A 24,046-nucleotide genomic window follows, 5' to 3' on the forward strand; every position below is an offset into this window, starting at 1 on the left:
AAACGAAAAAAAGCAAAAGGCAGCTTTCTGATAGTACATGATTGTAGAGAAGGAAGTTTCCCAGTTACGAAGAAAGCAGTAGTCAAAGTAGACTTCTTTACGGCATTACGGGGCAGCACGTCCTTGGGAGAAATAATGCTTCCTGTTAACTTTGCATCTGAGTTTATCTGTGATTGTTCTCCCAGCCTGAAGAAGGGCAGGGCAGAATTTATAGTCTGAGCTAATTTTTGCTCAGAGGGTTGAACTCGAATTATGCCCAATTCTCTTTCTACACATAAAACCCTGATCCGATCGTTTACTGAATGAAGAAACGAAGAAGGAATTGAATCAGTGGTAGCATGTCTGGCACACCTCTACGTAGAGTTCCAAGAATCATTGTTCTTGTTGTCGGGCATCCTAACAGTACTACGGTTATCTTTTTTTTACAATAATTTTTTATTATGTTATTTATGTTACAATAATTATTTATTATGTTATGTTAGTCACCATACATATCCTTAGTTTTTGATGTAATGTTCCATGATTCGTTATACAGTTATATTTTTAAAAATAATAGATCCGTTAGACCATTTCAGAGAAGAAGGAGAGACAGAGCCAATAAACATACAAGGAGATGTTCCAAGTCATTAGCTGTCAGGGAAATACAAATCAAGACATGAGATGACATTTTTATACCCATTCAATTTATAATAATTTCAGTCTGACAATACCAAGTGTGGAAGAGGATGTGCACCTGCGGGATCGTTTGGCCCCGTTGAAGGAACGTGAATCAGTGTAACCGCTCCTAGAGAGCAAAATGGAGTCTCTCACGTCAAGCAGGGGCCTGTGTCGAGCAATGACCCAAGTCGGTAAAGGTACTGCAGCTAAGAGATATCACCTGGACGAACGTCAGCCGACACCCCAGAACTGATAACGAACAGAACCAGACGAGGTCTGCAGGGGCCCAAGGCCGATTAAATCCCTTTAAAAGGGGGAGGATTTTGGCAGTGAGCTGTCAGACTCTTCAGACGTGACCCCTCTACGTCTGACCACTTAAAAAAGGCAACCACTGCCAAAGGCTCTGCCCGACTCACCTCCGAACAGAACAGAACAGAACAGAACAGAGATCCTTCACTGCTCGAACAGCAGAAGCAGGAAGTGCCCAGAGCTGCCCCAGACGCGACCGAGGCCTTGTCTCAACTGCGCCCCAAGGACTGACTGTGTGTTCATTTCGTTAACTTCCTACACCCTTCTGTTATCTTTGTTGTGTGGTTTGTCTCATGTCCTGCTCCGTGTGCTGTGTAAGAAGCCAAGTTTAATCACACGGTGAAATGTCACTGGGTTTGGAATCCCGAACCTGCTTTAAAAGGGTGATTTAACTTTGCTTTAGGACTGAATAAAGCTGCCATTGTGGAAAGACACAACTCGTGTGTGCACCGTCATAGCGTGCTCATGGCACCGCTTTAGAAAATAGGCATTCCCTCCTGCGGTGAATACTTAACATACCTCACAATCCAGCCAGTCCACTCTTAGGAATAGACCCAGAAGAGGGCAGGGTGCCTGGGTGGCTCAGTCAGTGAAGCGTCTGCCTTCGGCTGAGGTCATGATCTTGGAGTCCTGGGATGGAGCCCTCACATCGGGCTCCCTGCTCAGTGGGGAGTCTGCTTCTCCTTCTCCCTCTGCCCTTCCCCCCTGCTCTTTCTCTCTCTCTTTCAAATAAATAAATAAAATCTTTAAAATAAATAAAAATAAATAAATAAAAACCATTTAAATTATTGGGAAAATTATGCTGTTAGATAAATATCTAAATGTAAAAAAAAAAAGTAAAAAAAAATCTAAATGTAAAAAGACAAAGTCTGCAGGGAGAAAAGTTCTGTCCCTTCCTTGAATAGGGCAAGAAAATCGTTGGCCCCAGCCCAAAGATGCCATCCAGTGGTGGGATGAGCAGAGGCAGGAGCCCTATGACCTTGACGCCTACTGACACCCCTGCCCAAGGTGCTCCGGCTCCATGGCTTACTTCATCACACCTGCTCAAATGTCTTTTCTTTAGCTGTCTTCCTTCCCTGACCTACCCCCACCACTCTCTAGCTCCCCACCATGCCTTAGTTTTCTTTGTAGCCTTCTGTTTTATCAGAATGATCTGATTCATTTACTGTTCCCTCATTTACTTGTTCATGCTGATCCCGAAGTGATTTCTGCTTCTCCTATATGTGACATAATTGACCGCTTTATTTTTGGTAGCTTTATCACACATGTAGAGAGCAGTAAAACACACACAACCAGGGTCATTGTCTTAAAAGATTAATTACTCCCTCCAAAAGACTCTGTAGGCATCCTTGGATGACACAACTAATTATAAAATTGATTTGGTAGCAGTAATGCAGGAAATGCTAAAGAGATGGAGAACTTATAAGTATTTAAGACCCTATTTGTTCATCCATCAAATATTTATTGATCCCCAGTCACTGTTCTTGGTACTTGATATTGGGTAAAACCAAACAGACCCCAGACTCCTAGCTTCATGAGCCCAACATCCTAGTAGGGAAGAGGGCAATAAACACTGTTTGTCAAAAGTTGATAACCTCTAAAGGGGGTGCATGGGGCAGTAATGTAAATTAGAAATGTTGGGGGAGGGGGGCTGCCACTTCAGATAGAAAGATCAGAGTTTCCTTCTAAACTCTATGACGGACTGTCCTGAATCCTGGAGCAGGCCAGTTGTGAATCTTCACATTTATGCTGGCAACCAGTTGAAAACAAGGAAGAATGCAAGGTCAGAATATTTACATATCTACAGCTGAAGACATAACGATGAGCCCCTTTTTTTTCCTGTGGTAAATGCAAAGAGTGATATCCATGGTCTTCTGATCAACCTTGTCTTGTGTGCCTTCTTCCTTTAGTAGATGAAAAATATCTTACAATATGGTAAAATATTATCTGTCTTCCACTGACAGAGGTAGAGGAAAACCTCATAAAAGTATCAGGTTCTGGGGCGCCTGGGTGGCACAGCGGTTAGGCGTCTGCCTTCGGCTCGGGGCGTGATCCCGGCGTTATGGGATCGAGCCCCACATCAGGCTCCTCCACTGGGAGCCTGTTTCTTCCTCTCCCACTCCTCCTGCTTGTGTTCCCTCTCTCGCTGGCTGTCTCTATCTCTGTCGAATAAATAAATAAAATCTTTAAAAAAAAAAAAGTATCAGGTTCAATGGGTAAGCAGGGACCTCTGAACCAACAGCCACAACCATTTACACATGTCGGGAGAGAGCAGGCAATGACAGCTTATTTATTTTACACTCAACTTTTTTTATTATTTTTTTAAGGTTGTATTTATTAAAGAGAGAGAGCACAAGCAGGGGGAGGGACAGAGGAAGCAGCAGACTCCCCGCTGAGCAGGGAGCCCAATGTGGGCCTTCATCCCAGGACCCTGAGTCATGACCTAAGCTGAAGGCAGACGCTTATCCGACTGAGCCACCCAGGCACCCCTTACACCCACCTTTTTAATGGAAAATTTTTACACTACACGGAAGTTGAAAGAATTGTACTACGAACCTCCAAGTGCCCTCCACCTGGATATAACAACTGTTAACTTCTGCCACGTTTGCCTTATCCCTTTCTGTGCATACATGCAGGCCCCATCATTTAAAAATAATGTCTTAAATAAATAAATAAATAAATAAACAAACAAACAAACAAACAAATAAATATAATGTTCAAAGAAAATTATTTAAGTCACTGAAGTAGAGGTTAAAGGCTGTATTCAACTGATGGGCATCAGGGAACCCCAGCCCCACCTCCGACCCCCGACTGAAGCGGGATTAGGTTTTTTACAGGGGAAAGTTGGACGTGTGTCTTTAGTTTGGGCTTAGGTGATAGGTGGGTTTTTTTGTTTGTTTGTTTGTTTTTTACCTTAAGGGAAACTCACAGTTAAGGGGTTGTTCTAGTTTTTGAGTCTCTCTCTCGATCAGAGCCCCATACCGTCAGATCAGTACTTCCTGTAAGTTCACGCAGGAGGGGGAAGCATAGACAGCAACAGGAAGAGAGAAAGGAGTCCAGCATGTTTCTCTTATAATACCTTTCTACAGTAAACCGCAGACATCATGCTCCCTAAAAGCTCAGCATGCCTCTCCAGAGGGACTGAATATACAAACGGACAACGGCCAGACCATACACAGTTGGTCCTCAAACAAAGAAGTTTTAACGGCATAGGTCCGCTTATAGGCAGAATTTTTTGGATACAGTACAGTGTTGTAAACGTATTTTCTCTTATGATTTTATTTTTTTAAAGATTTTATTTATTTATTTGACAGAGAGAGAGACAGCAAGAGAGGGAACACAAGCAGGGGGAGTGGGAGAGGAAGAAGCAGGCTCCTAGCGGAGGAGTCTGATGTGGGGCTCGATCCTGTAACGCCGGGATCACGCCCTGAGCCGAAGGCAGATGCTTAACGACTGAGCCACCCAGGCGCCCCCTCTTATGATTTTAATACCATTCTTTTCTCTAGCTGACTTCATTGTAAGAATACAGTATATAATACATAAAACATACAAAATATGTGTTGATCAACTATTTATGTTGTCAGTAAGGCTTCTAGTCAACGGCAGGCTATTAGCAGTTAAATCTGGGGGGCATCAAAAGGTATTCCACTGTGAGGGGGGCAGTGCCCCAAGCCCGGCATTGTAAAGGGTCAACTATATATGGCAATAGAACTCTGACCTACAACTTCTGTCAACAATCTTGGGAAGCCAAACCAGCACCTTTGCAGCAATGGGTCTAGATGGCCAGGACTTGGTCAATGACCAGCAAACTCCTCATTTTTTGCCCCCACTCTCCTCTTCCAGCTCAGGTCAAACCAGAGAAAACCAAATGTGCTCCCCAAACCAATCACCTAGGATGCCCAGCTTCTCGTTATTAGCCTGCCTACAGCTTCCCCATGCCAACAGCTTTCCAATTAGGGCACACCTGAAGCCTTCCCTCTTTTTTTTTTTTACCGTAAAGCTTTCCCACTCCTCTGTCTGCCTTTGTGTCTCTGCCAAAAGGCAAGTGACAATGTCTGACTTCCTTGCTGTAGCAAGCTTGGAATGAATGGCCTTTGCTTTTCTCATTTGGTTTGTCTTCACTGGTTTCCACAGGGCACACCTGAAGTCTTTCCTTTTCTCCCTATAAAGATTTCTTATGTGATGCTGATGGCCTCCCTTGCTAGAGAAAGCTCTGTAGTCTCTGTCCCTATTTGGGTCATCTTTGTATATTTCCACACTCCTAGGAACAAGGACTTTTTTTTTTTTTTTGCATAGCCACAAGCCCATTCCCACATCTAAGAAATTCGAGATATGACTTTCAATTTTTTTAAAGATTTTATTTTATTTTATTTATCTGAGAGAGAGAGAGCGCACACGCAAGCGTGCATGAGTGAGGGGAGGGGCAGAGGGAGAGGGACAAGCGGACTCCCCCCCTGAGCACAGAGCCCGATGCCAGGGCTCCATCCAAGACCCTGAGATTATGACCTGAGCCAAAGTCAGACGCTTAACTGACTGAGCCACCCAGATGCTCCAACTTTCAATTTTATTTACAGATTATCATGTAGTAAAATTAACTTCTTGGTGTACGGCTCATTCATTGGAATACAAGTATAGCTTTGTAACCACCATCAGGTTACAGACACTTCCATTACGTCCCCCAACTCCTCCCAAAAATCTCATCACACATGAGAAAGTTCACAACGATAAAATAATAGTATGCATCCCAAATTCAAATGTTTCTAATTATCCTCAAATTTCTTTACAACTTTAAAAAATCCCAAATACAAGTAGGGTTCATGCCTGGCATTTGGCATCGTTCATGGCGTTACACCTCTTTAGTCTCTAATCTCTTTTTAATCTAAGTGTATTTTCCCAGCCTGTTTTGTCTATCACGACCTTGATATTTTTGAGGAGAGTTTGCCCATTGTGTTGTAGATGGTTCTGCATTTCTGATTGTTTCCTCATGAATAGATTCAGGTCAAACAGCTTGGGAAAGAAATCTGCATGGGTGATTTGTCCCTCTCAGTGAGTCATGTCTGGAAACATGTTTCCATGCGTCCTATATTTGGTAATTGGTAAGTTTAATTTCTTCATTGTAAAGAAATATTTTTTCTTTTCTTTTTTTAAAAAAGATTTGTTTATTTGAGAGAGAGAGAGAGTGTGTGTGTGTGTGTGTGTGTGTGTGTGTGTGCGGGGAGGGGCAGAGGGAGAGGGAGAGAGAATCTCCAGCAGACTCCTGGCTAGGCTCAGAGCCCTTGGCGGGGCTTGATCTCACGACCCTGAGATCATGACCTGAGCCAAAATCAAGAGTCAGACACTTAACTGACTGAGCCGCCCAAGTGCCCCAGAAATCTTTTTTCTTTTGTATTTAATTACTTATCTGCGGAGTAATTCTTGGGGGACCCTATGATTAATCTATTCCCCCAATGTATGCATGTGCTAGAGCCACCAAAGCCTGATGCCATAAACGGGGTGGCTTAACAGAAATCCATTTAGTCACAGTTCTGGAGGCTAGAAGTCCAAGATCAAGGCATTGGCAGGTTTGGTTTTTCCTGAGACCTCTCTCCTTGGCTTGTGTACGGCCCCTCCCCTGCTGCATTTTCACATGATTGCTCTGCTATGTATGTCCTGTGTCTCTTTGTAAATCCTAATCTCTTCTTATTAAGACACCAGTCACATTGGATCAGTGCCTACCCTAAAGGTATCATTTTAACTTAATCACCTCTTTAAAGGCCCTATCTCCAAATATGTCACATTCTCAGATAACTGAGGGTTAGGGCTTCACATATGAATTTGGGGGAACACAATTCAGCCCATAACACTCAGTGAGCATTCACAAAATCGTTTTTATCATCCATTGATGATCTTTGCCTAAAACAATGATTAACTTGGGGTTTACAAATGGGGGTTTTCTATTTCTATGTCTTTCTGTACTTATTAGTTGACATTGTTCTGTAAAGAGCTTTCCTTCCTCTTGTATGTTTCTTTTGCTTGTTGAGAATTATTATATTCATGTGCTGGCACCATTGTGTATTTGCGGATACATTACATAACACACAATTAGTGACTAAGAAATACCGGTGCAGGGGCGCCTGGGTGGCACAGCGGTTAAGCGTCTGCCTTCGGCTCAGGGCGTGATCCCGGCATTCTGGGATCGAGCCCCACATCAGGCTCCTCTGCTATGAGCCTGCTTCTTCCTCTCCCACTCCCCCTGCTTGTGTTCCCTCTCTCGCTGGCTGTCTCTATCTCTGTCGAATAAATAAATAAAATCTTTAAAAAAAAAAAAAAAGAAATACCGGTGCAATTAACAAAGAGTAAGTACTATCATAACATCCTACTAGAACTCCTAGACACGATCTGTACTCATTGGTCCCGTTTCCTTCCCCAACTACAACTTGTCATATATACTGGTCCCCAGGTCTTTCTTTGTCTTGCTCTGAAACCAGGTTTATTCTTACTTCTAATGATACATCTTGGTGCTTCTTGATTCTACCAACTGGAATCATGCTGATGATTCGATTTCATTGATTTCTTTGAGTCCTGCTGATGAACACTTGGATTTTTCTATATTTTTCTATTTCAAACGATGCCACAATGAGCCACCTTGTAATATACCTTCCAAACATGCATAGGTGTGTTCCTAGAATAGAGTCCCAGAAGCGTAGTTTCCGAGTTGTAATTAAATGCATTTGTAATTTGCTAAATATTTTCACATTCACCTCCATAGGATCCTATCACTTTGACTACACCCAACAATAGAGGAGAGTGTCAGTTTTCCCACAACTTAACCAACAGAGTGGGTTGTTAAACTTTTAGATTTTTGCCAGTCTTGCTGGGTGAGAAATGATATCCCAAATGTAGTTTCAATTTTCGTTTCTCTTAGCAGGAGGGGGATTGAGCATCTTTTTATATGTTTAAAATCATCTCTATTAGTTTTTCTTTTAATGATTTTTGCCCATGTTTAGTTCAATTAATACAATGATTCATACTAATATTCTTCAAAATTTTTAAACTCCCTTGTAATCCTCCTTTAGTCTTATTTGGTTATAACATAATTATTATTTATTTTTTAAAAGATTTTATTCATTTATTTGTGAGAGAGAGACAGAGCATGAGCAGGGAGGTGGAGGAAGAGGGAGAAGCAGACTCTCTGCTGAGCAGGGAGCCTGATGTGGGGCTCGGTCCCCAGGATCCTGAGATCATGATCTGAGCCGAAGGCAGACGCTTAACCAACTGGGCCACCCAGGCGCCCCTTGTTTACTTCTGTTCTCTTAAAAAACTTCCTTTGTGGATATTTCGTTTTCCTTTCCTACAGTTTGTACTAAAAACTTAAATAATTGGTTTCAGTCTTTCTCGTTTACTAATAAAGGCACTTTATGATATAAACCATCTTAAGTATATCACTTTACGTGTCACATAGATGCTATGTGTAATGCTTTCACGCTTTCATAGTTCTAAGTAGTTGGTCATCTGTTTTAATTTCCTCCTTAACCTAACTATTAATTACGTGTGAGTGCTTTTACTGTTCAGGCATTTGAGTTTTTTGCTGTCTCTTTGTCTTTATCTCCATTTTTATTGCATTATAGCCTGTGAATATGGCCTGTGTGATATAATTTGTTAAGATTTGTTATATCCTGGGGCGCCTGGGTGGCGCAGTCGTTAAACGTCTGCCTTCGGCTCAGGGCGTGATCCCGGGGTCCTGGGATCGAGCCCCACATTAGGCTCCTCCGCTGGGAGCCTGCTTCTTCCTCTCCCACTCCCCCTCCTTGTGTTCCCTCTCTCGCTGGCTGTCTCTCTCTGTGTCAAATGAATAAATAAAATCTTTAAAAAAAAAAGATGTTATATCCTGCGTGGCCTAGTGCAAGGAGAAATTTTTCAGAATGTTTTATTTATGTGTGAAACATGTGCCTTCTCTGTTGAGTACGAAAAAAAGATGAATGTAGACATATAAAATATCAAGCTTTTAAGTTACATTATTGCAATCTGAATACCTTGGACATTTCACCCTTTGACTTGTCTATTTCTGAGATATAATATTCTTACACTGTGATTGAATATTTGCAAAAATTTCCCCATTGTATCTGTTTTTATTTTACATATTTCAAAAGCATACATACACACACACATAAATGCTCATGACTGCTGCATTTTCTCAGTGGCTGCATGCTTTATTTCTCTTAAAATTCTTCATTTTGAAATCTATTTTGTCTAATATTAATATTGTTAGTTGCAAATATTTCCATCCATTACTTGTCCTCATTCAGAAAAACATTTCATGATGAACTTTATACATATATAATGCAGTAGAACCAAAAGCACGCCGAATCCTCACGTGCCCATCACTCAGTTGCAACAGTTATCAACATTGTTTCTTGCTTCATCGCTCCTCCACCCCTCCTCCTGTCCTCCCTTGTTTGAGTATTCTAAAGCTAATACCAGACTTCGTATCGTTTCACCCATATACTTCAGCATAAATCTCGCACATCTAAGGATGTTTTGCTTTCATTTTCTTTTTATTCATCTCCTCCCCCTCCCTCTTCTTTCTTTTTTTGAAGTTTTTATTTAAGTGATCTCTACACCCAACTTGGGGCTTGAACTCATGACCCTGAGATCAAGAGTCACATGCTCTTCTGACTGAGCCAACCGGGTGCCCCTCTTCTTTTAACATAATCACGGTACCATCATCACACCTAACAAAATTGACATTAATGCTGGGAACGTTTTTAGGCATGTCTGTGTGCTAGCAAGCTTCTACAGATTCAATTTCCTCTTTTATTTGTTCACTCAACAAACAATTATCCAATCCAGGGCTGTGGGAGAGATAGAGGACTATTTGGTAATCAGAGAGTCCAGTCCTCTACTGTCCAGAAAGTTGAACTGGGGTCCAAAAAGGATGTGACTGGTCTGAGGGCACAAAGATAGGGGATACTAGAGCTCAGGTCCAAGCCCTTTCAAATGCTTTCTCTTCTTTCTCTTCTTTCTCTTCTTTCTTTTCTTTCTTTCTTTCGTAGGCTCCACACCCAGCATGGAACCCAATGTGGAACTTGAACTCAGAGCCCTGACATCAAGAGCCAGACACTTAACTGACCAAGCCACCCATGCACCCTGACCCAGGCCATTTCAAAAAGCTATCCCCAGCTGCTGAGCCAGAAGCTCCTTCAGCTGGCATGGACTCTCCTACCACAGTCAGGAAGGGCTTCCCATAAGAAGTATGTGAGCTAGATTTTGAAAAATGAGTAGCAGTTCATGCATTGAAGAGATATGATGGATTCTTCTCACCTCTGCACCGGGGGGGGGGGCAATGTTATCTTCATAATTTCCACATTTGAGGTGGTACGGGACAGCAAACTCATTGTGGGGCAATGTTGGAAATTTGCGGTAATGCTGCACAGGAATAATTATTGCTTAGACTTAATTTTATAAAGACCTATGAATAATAGAGTGATCTAGAAGATGCTTTTATTGACATGTTACATTAGATAAAGAAAACCACCATTGACATATCAGTGTAAAACTTATTTTTATTGATACCCTATTTTTATTTTAGTTGATGCAGCTTGGCTAGCGTGGGGGCTGATTGAGATTATGGGCACTTTTAGGCCCTCACTCCCCTGTGCTCGCTTCCACAGCACGAAATAGGCGCTCACTCACCTGCCCAAGGTGGTGGGACTGGATGCTACCACTCAGACTTTTCTCCCCTCTCTCCTGGTATTGGGGGGGTTAGGGGACTATACCGCTCTTACTGCATCCTTTCTAGCACACTCTGTATAGTATCCAGGGGAAGGTACTATTGTGACATTTCTCCCCTCTCCTCCAGTGTTATCTCTCAGAATCACTTAGGGTTCTCACTCTTTCATTAGTAATGACTCCTCTCTCCTATTGTTGCAGGGTTGCAGGGTTCTTGTCTCATCAAGTCAAAGAATGAATTTCAGGGATGATGGGGTGAAGTGAAGTGAAAGTTTAGTAATGGATGGTGAAAAAAGAAAGGAAAGCTCTCTAGAGGGAGAGGGGTCCCAAATGGGTTGCTGACCAGGGAGCTTGGTAAATTTCTCATCAATACCATGGTGGATTTGTCAATATCATGTCTATATTTAGAACAAACATGGTGGACTTACAACTATCACCAGAACAAACAAGGTGTTCTTGTAAATATCATGTATATGCCTCTCCATCTGGGATTTCTGAGAGTCTGGTTACATAGCTCCTGCATGAACCTAATCACGTCGCCCCCTAACGGTCTCTCCCTACCTGGTCTTGCCTGTCCCTTACTCATTCCTCCCCCTGAAATGGTAACTCTAACTGCCTTTAGAGAATTGGGACAATGACCACTCTGGCTGCTTCCTGCTGAAATGGGTCCAGGAGCTGGTGGTATGGCTCCAGGGAGGTCGCGATCAACAGCTAATGGTGCATGCGTCGGCAGATACAAAATAAACATAAAGCCAGTGTTAGGTCTCCAAATGTTGATCACATCTCTTAGGTAAGATCCCCAATTACCAATTCCATCAAATAGACTAGTAGATACCTTGACAAATGTCCCCTGTTAATTGGGACACCTTGTGGGAGTTATCTGTAATGTTAAAACAACACATGTAAGGAAACTTCTCACACTCCAATTGGTGTAGCAATAGCAGATAGTCAATAGTGGCCCAGTTTTCAAGAAGTCCCTATCTGACTTCACTTAATTCTTGGTTGAGGGCATCTAGTGCCTGGGAAGTATCATTTAGAGTCCTTCTGAGCAAACATACTGTTTTGCTTATTTCATGTTGCAGTCCTAACATAAGTCCTGGAAGTCCCATAGTGAGCTTTGAGGCTCCTATTACCAGGAGGGCTATTGTATGTTTGCCTAAAGCCTTTGTTTGCAGTTGTACATCAATAGAAGTGGCTTCTAGGATAAATATGACTAAGGGATAAAACCATCAAGAAGCCCTTTTTGTTTGAGGTCCAGCTTTAACAATATCCTAATGACAAGGGCCATACGTTACCTTGGAATTAACTTAACCAGAGACGTAAAGGACCTATATTCTAGAAACTATAAATCACTCTTGAAAGACATTGAGGAAGGCACAAAAATCTAGAAACTATAAATCACTCTTGAAAGACATTGAGGAAGACATAAAAAGATGGAAAGATATTCCATGCTCATGGATTGGAAGAATTAACATAGTTAAAATGTCCATGCTACCCAGAGCAATCTACACTTTCAATGCTATCCCGATCAAAATACCGAGGACATTTTTCAAAGAACTGGAACAAATAGTCCTTAAATTTGTATGGAAACAGAAAAGGCCCCGAATCTCCAAGGAACTGTTGAAAAGGAAAAACAAAGCTGGGGGCATCACAATGCCGGATTTCGAGCTGTACTACAAAGCTGTGATCACAAAGACAGCATGGTACTGGCACAAAAACAGACACATAGACCAATGGAACAGAATAGAGAGCCCAGAAATGGACCCTCGGCTCTTTGGGCAACTAATATTTGATAAAGCAGGAAAAAACATCCGGTGGGAAAAAGACAGTCTCTTCAATAAATGGTGCTGGGAAAATTGGACAGCTACATGCAAAAGAATGAAACTTGACCACTCTCTCACACCATACACAAAAATAAACTCCAAATGGATGAAAGACCTCGATGTGAGACAGGAATCCATCAAAATTCTAGAGGAGAACATAGGCAGCAACCTCTACGACATCGGCCAAAGCAACCTTTTTCATGACACATCCCCAAAGGCAAGAGAAACAAAAGATAAAATGAATTTATGGGACTTCATCAAGATTAAAAGTTTCTGCACAGCCAAGGAAACAGTCAGAAAAACTAAGAGGCAGCCCACGGAATGGGAGAATATATTTGCAAATGACACTACAGATAAAGGACTGGTATCCAAGATCTACAAAGAACTTCTCAAACTCAATACACGAGAAACAAATAAACAAATCAAAAAATGGGCAGAAGATATGAACAGACACTTTTCCAATGAAGACATACAAATGGCTAACAGACACATGAAAAAATGTTCAAAATCATTAGCCATCAAGGAAATTCAAATCAAAACCACACTGAGATACCACCTTACGCCAGTTAGAATGGCAAAAATAGACAAGGCAAGAAACAACAATTGTTGGAGAGGATGTGGAGAAAGGGGATCCCTCCTACATTGTTGGTGGGAATGCAAGTTGGTACAGCCACTCTGGAAAACAGTGTGGAGGTCCCTTAAAAAGTTAAAAATTGAGCTACCCTATGACCCAGCCATTGCACTACTGGGTATTTACCCCAAAGATACAGACGTAGTGAAGAGAAGGGCCATATGCACCCCAATGTTCATAGCAGCATTGTCCACAATAGCTAAATCGTGGAAGGAGCCGAGATGCCCTTCAACAGATGACTGGATTAAGAAGATGTGGTCCATATATACAATGGAATATTACTCAGCTATCAGAAAGAACGAGTTCTCAACATTTGCTGCAACATGGACAGCACTGGAGGAGATAATGCTAAGTGAAATAAGTCAAGCAGAGAAAGACAATTATCATATGATTTCTCTCATCTATGGAACATAAGAACTAGGAAGATCGGTAGGGGAAGAAAGGGATAAAGAAAGGGGGGCTAATCAGAAGGGGGAATGAAGCATGAGAGACTATGGACTCTGAGAAACAAACTGAGGGCTTCAGAGGGGAGGGGGTGGGGGAGTGGGATGGACTGGTGATGGGTAGTGAGGAGGGCACGTGTTGCATGGTGCACTGGGTGTTTTACGCAACTAATGAAGCATCGAGCTGTACATCGGAAGCCGGGGATGTACTGTATGGTGACTAACATAATATAATAAAAAAACATTAAAATAAAAAAAAGAGATAAGAGCATCCCCAAGCGCATCATCCAATCCAATCATAAAGAAAGTGGAGTCATCCGTTACCTCTACAAGTCCATAGTTAGCCCCATGTAGTGGGACAGGTTCTGGTTTTTAAGGAGCGATTTTGTCTTCCCAGCCACACAGAATTGGTCAAGGTACTAGTTGAGTTATACAATTGTTGGGGAATCAATCCCCATTTTCTAGTTGTTTAAATAACCATATGTCCGTGGGGTCCTTTATTATCCTCACAGAATAACAAGCAAGAAGATTGTCTATATATGAGCGATTGTGGCAATTTCTCTGAAATTTACCTCAAGTTGTCTAGCTTAAGCAAACAACATTCAAAGACAATCAGAATGAGGACTTAACATTCACAAATGTGGGTTACTGAAACATAATTTATCTCTATAATAACCCTCATTTTTAATCAGAAGTAGCCAAATCAGGACTAATTTGTCTGCAAAACTAGTCCAATTTTAACAAACTTTTTCTAATTATTTACATAAGCTCAGGAAGAATGGTGATTGAGCATACAGATCTTTTAAATTTTGCTTTGCTGGAACCTTTTTTAAGGAATCTCTAGGTTGAACTTTTAGTACCCTTTCCAGGCCAGAAGCCACGCCAAGTGCTTGCCATCAGACATGCCTGCAATATTTGTAGATTTGGGTGAATTCCTCTGAGGTTCCTGCACCTGCCAGGAAGTGACATTCTTTATTCACCTGGTGAGGCTGCTGGGAACTCTGTAAGCAAGATGTCAGGCCAACAGTTCCAAGGGGCTTTATGGCTCCACCTTTCATAAAGTCAACCTCAGTTCCTTAAAGCTGTTTGGTCATATCTGAGTCTATGCATGTGTCTCAAATACGACATTCCAGTCAAAGCCTTGGTAAAATAACCAGTGTTTCCAATGGTGTCCTGTTACAAGGAAAAGATTCTTTTTTTTTATTTTAAAGATTTTATTTATTTATTTGACAGAGACAGCCAGCGAGAGAGGGAACACAAGCAGGGGGAGTGGGAGAGGAAGAAGCAGGCTCCTAGCGGAGGAGCCCGATGTGGGGCTCGATCCCAGAACACCGGGATCACGCCCTGAGCCGAAGGCAGACGCTTAACAACTGCGCCACCCAGGCGCCCCAGGAAAACAGATTCTTATTAAACTTTTGCAAATGACTATGATTGCCATGAAAAAAAGAATATTCACTGAGACCTTTTGAATTCAGAAGCTTCAGGTAGAGAGAAAAGTTAAATGCTTCAGTCTCTTTACAAATGCATACTTTATCACATTTCTGTAAGTCATCGATATCTTAAGAGAAAGTTCCCTTAATCTGGAAGAGTAAACATTAGAGGACCAGCAATGTTTTAAACAAGAGTCACAGAACTATAATCAAATTTCCCAATTTACTTAGTCTCATGTTACTAATTTTTGTTCAGTTAGAATAACAGCCTTTTAGTTAGTTCTGGAAATTTTTGCCCGCTTTAGTTTTAGGATTTTAAAGATATCAAAAACATGTATTTGTCCTACAGTTCTTTTTAAGAATTTCCTTGAAGACAAAACATGTTTTGCAAGAGGATTATGAACAATTACAAATGACAAAAAAGTTCAAAAATGGACATGGTTAAAGATCTGATGAGAGGTTACAATATAGCTGGCAAGGAAATCTGGGTATTTCTAAGACACATAACACTTCAATAATCAGAATATCGAGTGATGATGACCTCATGCCAGAATGTAATATACCGAATAAAAAGGCCTAGTTGGTCCAAAAGAGTTCATTTATGACTTAAATCTTGGGAAGTTTGTAAAACAAGACAAAACAAAACAAAAAAACCTTAGAAAGTTATAAAGCACATACCTAAATAGGATTACAGATCATCGCAAAACTCAAACCTTCATTATTTATTTGGCCCAAGTGACAATAAGATTCCTAAGGCAAATACGTAGAGTCAAAACTCAGCTTCTTTAATGCTGAGAAGTTTTAACTAAGTAAGTAATCAAAGACCTGAAAAGAGAAAATATAGAAACTGGTTTTCCTGGGTAGATAAAGAAAAGAGAAAACAACTTTGTTTACACGTTCTTATCAAGAGCGGACCATCAGTTCAAGAAAACTTTGTTGTTGGTTTTTAACTGAGAAAGCGGGATTTCAATCTTATACCAGTGTACCTTTAAAATCCATTCATTTCAATCTTCGTCCATCCTGACCACATGTAAAATTCCTTTCCAAAGATTTCCCTTCACAAACCCTCTACAACTTTCCCAACGTTGCACTCAGATTTTGTCCCAAGCCATTTCTTTTCAAACCACCAGTCTTCTCTAGGAGGAAACTACCTTCTTTGACTTTCAACAAAAATGTATTCACATCCCTTACATCTTTCCTACATATCTCCTACTTTTCTACAGAGTTGCTTCCCTTATTTCCATCGGTCTTAATTCCATTCCTTAATTCCAGAATTTTGCACTCTTAGAAACCTTAGTCTCCAGTGAAGACTAAGTAGTAACCGATTGTAAACTGTTACACCAGGATTTTTTTGACGGCAACTTAATGCATCAGTTAAGCACAAAGCATGTTTACCAACAGACTCAAATATCCCTAGTCTCTTTGCACTAAGAAACAAAAAGCACACCCTACATTCAGTGATCAGTGCTTTAGTATTTTATCCTGTTTGGAAAAGGCCTAAGATGTCCAATGAATTCCAATTTATCACCCAAGCAAAACTTTGAAGTTTCAGGTAATCAAAGGCGTTGAAAGCTATCTTAACAATTAGGCATGAAGACTTGGAGACAGACCAAATTAACCATCATTTTCAGCCATCTTTTTGCAGACACACTGCAACAGAGAGCATGAGCTTACTCGACCTCCAGTAAATCTAGGTAAAATAAAAGTTCCGCATTTAATATTGATAACTTTAAAGATAGGTCTATCTTAATTAAGCCAATCAATTTAAATTAAATATCGAATTATATTCCACCTGGATTCTCTTTTAGAAGTCCGTTAGTTTGCTCCCCATTGTCCATTTTTACCTGAGACACCGTGGAAATCTGAAGTGAGTGGTAGAGGCCGCAGGCCGCACCCAAGGTTGTGAGGAAGCAGGAGGGGGATGGGGAGGGGGAGGCAGAAGAGGCAGAGGGTTGCGAGAAAGCAGAGAAAGAAGGTTCCCGGGTCTAAAGCCTGTCAGCTTGGACGGATGAGCAGATGCAGGATTTTGTTGGTTGGTTCTTCCACCAAAGTGGAATGAGGCAGTCCACGTCTGGTGGGAGAAGACAGGGAACTTCCCAGAAACAAAGGGAGTTTTGGCAGCTGCTTGGGAATATTCCATAAAGTCCTCTTCCCAAAGTAGACTAACCAGAGACCGTTGGTTCCCATTATAGTCATTAACCCGGGACACAAGGGAGAAGCCCCCACATCTGTTAGGAGAACAGTGAGTGAGAGCGAGTTAGTGTCCCCTTCATTAGGGAGGGCCTGTGTTGCCTCCAGCGACCTGAGTTTATTCCGAGGAGGCCTACTGAGATAATTACCATTCAGTATGTCAGGGGGGAATTTACTAGCCACACACATTCTGACAAACACTTTCCGCAAGAAGCCCTTAGGTCGGGGTCCTGCTGTAGAGCCCTGTTTTCTACAGAAGAGATCTACCGGATAGATCCCGCTTGAGGCCATGCCGGGTTACAGAAGCTCAGTCCTTTCTACATTTGGCAATCCAAATTGTTTCCAGCGGGTTAAAAGGCATCCCAAGGGGGGGTGCCTGGGTGGCGCAGTCGTTAAGCGTCTGCCTTCAGCTCAGGGCATGATCCCAGCGTTCTGGGATCGAGCCCCACATCGGGCTCCTCCGCTAGGAGCCTGCTTCTTCCTCTCCCACTTCCCCTGCTTGTGTTCCCTCTCTCGCTGGCTGTCTCTGTCAAATAAATAAATAAAATCTTTAAAAAATATATTTAAAAAAAGGCACCCCAAGGAAGAGGCCTTGGGAACCGAAGAAGACACTGTGCCTTGGAGGTGGTGCCGCAAAGGTCACGCCTTATTTGACCTTGCCTTGAAGAACCAGCCGTTGTTAACCCATGGAAAACACCAGCAAAGTTTTACAAGGGGAAATTACCCAGTGTTGCAGTACACGGCCCAGAGGAGTCCCTGCGAGGACGGCCTATTTCCCATCTCTTGATTCTGGTACTATCCAGCACCTGTTACAGAGAGGTGCCTATGAAGGCATCCCTTCGGATCAGCTCTCCGTCCCTTGGCCACCAGTCCAAGAACGAGAGAATGGACTAATACCCTAAGACGCCTAAAGTGGGGCCGGCAGGAATAGCCACTCTGAACTGCACCCGGCACCTGACCCTCCCCCTCTTCCGGACTATCACTGAATGACATACGTTATCATCCTTTAGGTAGCTTAACCATAGTCAAGGGTGCAAACTGGTATCTAGGGATTTGTGGGCAGCTGTGTGCTGCTCGTGCAGGAGGCTTCCCTGGGCTCTGACCTCCAGGCTGGGTCTGCATCCGTTTGTGTGTCTCGGACACGCCATGCTTATTTGTGATGTCCAGGGGCGGGCTCGGAGCACCGGATGGCCAGTCCTTCGTGCGCTCCCCGGAGGAGGCCTGAAATTCATCAGGGGGGAATTCTGTCACCTGTATCTTCGGAGTTCTCAAATGGAACCCTCATTCATTTTGTTTGCACCCAAGACTCTGGCCAGCAGAAGCCTAATTAAATGTTTATTTTCGGCGGTAAAGCGTCCAGGCATCCCTTCTCCTATACACTTGATGACCTGTCCTCAAGTGAGTTCTCACCGAAGGGTGTATACGCCTAGCTTTAGCATTTTTACAGCTCCACACCTTCGGCTCCTGAAACAGGAGATCGTTCCCTATCTGAACCACAACCCCAGCTACAGCTTAAATGGAACCTGGGTAGTTGGGGGCCCCCAACCCCTTCTTAGTTTTAATGTCAAGGGACCCCAAGGCAGATAGAAGCCCACTAAGTAGTGAATGACTTCCGGGCAGTCATATGAAGAGATTAATTGGATTTTATCCTCATTTTATCCTCACGGTGTTTCTGCATCTGTACCTGATAATAGAAAAGGTGCTTCCCTGGGCAGTAAAAACAGATAGACCTCCATCGGGGCCCAGATCAGAGTAAAAGGGGCTCCTAAGGGGAAAAACTTCATAACGGTACATAAAGCAACTATGCACCATGAAAGGAAGCCTGTCAGACCACTCCTGACATGGCTGGACTGAAGAAAGGCCAAGACCCCTTGAGAAAGTATTTCAAAGAATGAAAACTGTTTCTCACTCAAAAGAAGAGTCCCATAGTTAAGGTTCATAGTCATGATCAGAAGCTATAAAGGCACTAAGGTAGGAATACACTTCCCATAAAAAGGTAGGCCAGGCCCACCTTTCCCTTCCTGTGCAGGAATGGGGATTGGACAAACCGTTCCAAGAAATCTGTCACCTGAGTCTTAAGATCGGCAGCCCGGCTAGTCACTCTTACGTGGCCACCAGGTGCCCGGTGTTTTATTAGAGAAGAGGGCTAAACAGGGGAGAGAAGTGTTGCAGAACATAAAGACTGGGTCCACATTACACATTACTCACCTTCTGATAAAGGAAGTGGGATGGAGTTTCCCAGATGTGTGATGGAGTGTCCTGGCCAAGGCACCAGAAGTTATGCAGGGTTGCAGGGTTCTTGTCTCACATTGTCTAAGAATGAGTCTCATGGACAACAGGATAAAGTGAGGTGATAGAGTGACTTGAAGTGAAAGTTTATTAAGGAAGAACAGAAAGGAAAGCTCCTAGAGTGAGAGGGATCTGGAATGGGTAGCCACTGAGGGCTTTTTGGTCGGTCTTGCACAGGAAATTGGCCAGGGAGTTTGGTAAATTTCTTGTCAGTATCAAGGTGGATTTGTGACTATAATGTCTATATTTAGAACAAACATGGTGGACTTGTAACTATCATGAGAACAAACAAGGCATTCTTCTAAATATCATGTATATGTCTCCATATCTGGAATTTCTTTCAGTCTGGTTACATAGCCCCCTGAGTGACTCTGGTCTCCTCACCTCTCCTCACCTGTCTCTCCCTACCTAACCTCGCCTGTCCATTGCTCACTATGTCCCTTGGAGCCCCTTAGCGTCTCCAGAAGTTGAGATCCAGAGCCTAACTCCAAAGACTCCTGTCTACCAAGAGGTCTACTCAAAGAAAGACGGGCTACTCCTTCCCAGGGCAGCCCCACTGTTTTGCTCAGTGAGGCAGAAGGCAAGTTTTTTCCACCATATGGCAGGGACTCTATTCCAAGATGGCAGTTTCCACGGAGCAGTGCCATCCTATTGCAGCCTTATTCTGAGCCAGACAGAACTGGGGATGGTAAAGAAACTTTCACAGCCGCTCAGTTCACTGTGCCCTGTTGACTGTGGAATGCAGCTTCCCAGGTGCTTTTGAGCATGGGCATGACACACCCACCCACCCCCTTTCCTCCCACAGAGGCCACAGTGTTAGAGGTCAGAACTCGGAAGGGAAGGGATTCTCAGGGGCATTCGCTGAGGCGGTTTCGCAATAGTTGGCTCTCCGGGTGCTGTGGCCTGAGTGATGTGGGGCATTAGGGTCGGTGATGGGGCTTCTGTGGATTCAGTGTTGGGATCTTTTAGATCGGATGCCCAGTTAATTATTAGTCAGCCTTACTTTTTCTAATTTTAAGCATTAAGGCTGTACATTCTCATCTAAGACCCACAAGATTTGTTAGTATTATTCTTCATTTCCAAATATTTTAAAATTTTAATTATGATTTCTTTCATTTCACACGTGTCATTTTGTTTTGTTTTGTTTTTAAAGATTTTATTTATTTATTCGACAGAGATAGAGACAGCCAGCGAGAGAGGGAACACAAGCAGGGGGAGTGGGAGAGGAAGAAGCAGGCTCATAGCGGAAGAGCCCGATGTGGGGCTCGATCCCATAACGCCGGGATCACGCCCTGAGCTGAAGGCAGTCGTTTAACCACTGTGCCACCCAGGCACCCCTCACACGTGTCATTTTGAAGCACATTTCTAATTGCAATGAACAGTCAATCTTTGTCACTGATTTCTAACCTAATTTCTCAGGGGTCAGATAATGTGAATTGTGCCATGAATGTTCCTTGAAACCTGCGGAGACTTGCCTTATGGTGAAGTCCTTTGCATCTTTCCATAAATGTTCCATCTATTGCTTTAAAGGAACATGGGTTCTCCAGTTGTTAATTCTGCTGTTCAAAACTTGTATACCCTCTCTGATTTTTTCCCCCTGTTTGCTCTGTAGAGGGCGGTGTGATGGTGATTTTGTGCATGTTTCTTTGCTTGTGTCCATTTTTGTTTATTTGAACCTTATTAGGTACCTGTGTGTGTATTTTTTTAAGTGGACTCCAAACCCAGCCTGAGGCTGGAACTCGGGACCCTGAGATCAAGACCGGACCTGAGATCAAGAGTGAGACCCTTAACCTACTGAGCCACCCAGGTGCCCTGAGGTGTGTGTGTTTTTAAATTAGATATTGCCAAAAGACTCTCCAAAGTGCTATGTAAGTTATATTACATACATTAATGTATATATAAAGGCATATGAAATAGTCACACCAGCAATGTATAAACACCCCATTTTCCCAAATCTTCTCTAGCACTGAATGTTGCTCTTTTTCATTTTTTATCATTCTGAGGGATGAATAATTATATCTAGTTCTGTTTTATTTTTTTCACCTATTAATGAGTTGAGCATCTTTTCTAGTTAAACGGGCCTTAGATTCCTTCTGTGCATTCCCGTATCCTTTGTTTATTCCTCTTATCTCCCCCTGGCTTTTATATCATGAACTTTCCTGTACTCCCTCATTTGAACGTCACCGGTGTCCTATCTCTTCCCATATGCATTAAGATCAATGTCTGGACATTTTCCTATATTTTACGCTTATTTATCCTTGTTTTGATTGCATTCATTTTTATTGTAAGTTCTAATATTTGCTAGTCCAAACACCCTCTCAGTATTTCTTTACATAATTTTCTTGGTTTTTTCTTTAAATATTTTATTTATTTATTGGACAGAGAGAAAGCAAGCACAAGCAGGGGGAGTGGCAGAGGGAGAAGCAGGCTCTCCCTAAGAGGGAGGCTGATGCAGGGCTCCATCCCAGGACCCTGGGGATCATGACCTGAGCTGAAGGCAGATGCTTCACCGACTGAGCCACCCAGGCGCCTCATTTTCGTACTTTCACGCAGAGTTTGAAATTGTTTTACCAAGTTGGAAAAGAATTGGAATTCTGCTTGGCACTTCATTACTTCAATAGGGTTAATACTGAAACAGTGTTGTTTTTATTTAACCATATTTGTGTCCAGGAATATGGTCATTCTCTCCATGTGTTTAAATTTTGTATTATATTTTAGAATTAAAATATTAGTTTTCTTATTTCGAGTCCAGGTCAGCTCTTGTATTTTGTGGGATTTTTAGGTGTTTTGTGCTTGTTGTCATTCCCTTTCCGTATGTTTCAAGCCACTGTCCTTATTTTCTTGTACCCCACCACCTTACTCAAATTCCCTATGCTAATTTTCTGACCATGCAATGATATGACTTACACATAAAAATGATTTGCTCTCCCTTCTCAGTATTTAACCAGTTTATTTCATCTTCATATTTAACTAAATTAGCTAGAGCTTTCAAAACACTGTTGTGATAGGAGCAACCCCATCTTGTCACTAGTTTTAATGGCAACGTCCTCAGTGTTTTACCTTTTAGTATTATGCTTCCTGGTGATTTCGAGACTGTGATTTCTGCTGAATTTTCATAGTTTCCTTCTAGTCTTGTTTTAGTTTGAGAATTACTGCTGAATTGTGTCAAATGTCTTTTTTATATCCACTAATACGATCGTGATGTTTTTCCTTTGAATTTGTTGATATAATAAATAAACTGATAAACGTACGGATGGTAACTGTCTTTGCCTTACCTGGAAATCCAATTTGATCATGTGGTAAATTTGTTTTTGATACTTGCTGGATTCAAATTGCTAATTTTTAGAAAAGATTTTACTTCTTTATTTGACCGAGAGAGAGCACAAGTAGGCAGAATGGTAGACAGAGGGAGAGGGAGATGCAGGCTCCCCGCCAAGCAGAGAGCCCCATGCGGGGCTCGATCCCAGGACCCTGGGATCATGAACTGAGCCGAAGGCAGACGCTCAACTGACTGAGCCACCCAGGTGGCCTTCTAATTGCTAATATTTTATTTAAGATCTGAGCATCTGTAGGGTGAAATTATCTGCAGATAACTGCTTGTTTGTATTAAGACTGTATTTTTTAAGGTAAGGTTATAATGCTTCATAAAATGAATTTGGAAGATTCCCAATTCTTTCTATTGTTTGGAAACAGGGATTGGCAAACTTTTCCTGTGTAGGGACAGAGAGCAAATATTTTAGGCTTTGCCAGTCCTACCGTATCTATTGCAACTACTCGACTGTGCTGTTGTAACAAACGCAGCCACAGACAATATGTAAACGAATGGACGTCATTGTTTTCCAGTAAAGTGTAATTTACAAATATAGGCTATAAGCCAGATTTGACCTGCAGCCATAATTTGCCGACCCCTAATCTGGAATGGAACTATTTAGAAAGTATAGAAATACTCTTTGGGAAAAAAAAAAGTTAAATTGCACTCCATACGAAGTCAATTTCATCCTGGTGTCTTTTTGTGTGTGTACTTTATTTTTTACTTTGAAATAATTATAGATTCACAGGACATTGCAAAAAATAGTACAGAGAGCTAGAGTCTTTTAAAATGATGCACGTACAAACCTTTTGATTTGTGTTCACTGATCACTTAGAGTTTCTTTTGTTGTTTCTTTTTTCGCAGTAATTTTGTTAACTTGTATTTTGCTGTGGAAGCATGTCCGTATTTATTTATTTATTTTAAAATTTTTTATTTATTTATTTGAGGGAGAGAGAGCACGAGCGGGTGAGAGGCAGAGGGAGAAGGAGAAGCAGACTTCCCGCTGAGTGGGGAGCCCAACTCGGGCTTGATCCCAAGACCTGAACTGAAGTCAGACGTTTAAGCCACTGAGCCCCCCAGGCGCCCCTCACGTCCGTATTTAAATGTTGCTACGGAGTTGCCCATAGTATTCTACTGGAAATAATATTAATAATAATATTATAATATAATAGTAATCATATAATATCTCCTCATTCCTAATATTTTCTTTTTCTTTCTTTCTTTCTTTCTTTCTTTCTTTCTTTCTTTCTTTCTTT

At 42.0% G+C, this 24,046-nt stretch overlaps 1 protein-coding gene across 1 annotated transcript in view; it reads right to left on the reverse strand.

Annotated features, from left to right (window-relative positions):
• Nucleotides 1-24,046, reverse strand: part of ZNF81 (zinc finger protein 81) — a 352,185-nt gene that overhangs the window by 108,479 nt on the left and 219,660 nt on the right. The gene's annotated exons all lie outside the window — the stretch shown is intronic.

Source organism: Ursus maritimus (genome assembly GCF_017311325.1).
Source record: "Ursus maritimus isolate PB19 chromosome X unlocalized genomic scaffold, ASM1731132v1 scaffold_X1, whole genome shotgun sequence".
NCBI lineage: Eukaryota > Metazoa > Chordata > Mammalia > Carnivora > Ursidae > Ursus > Ursus maritimus.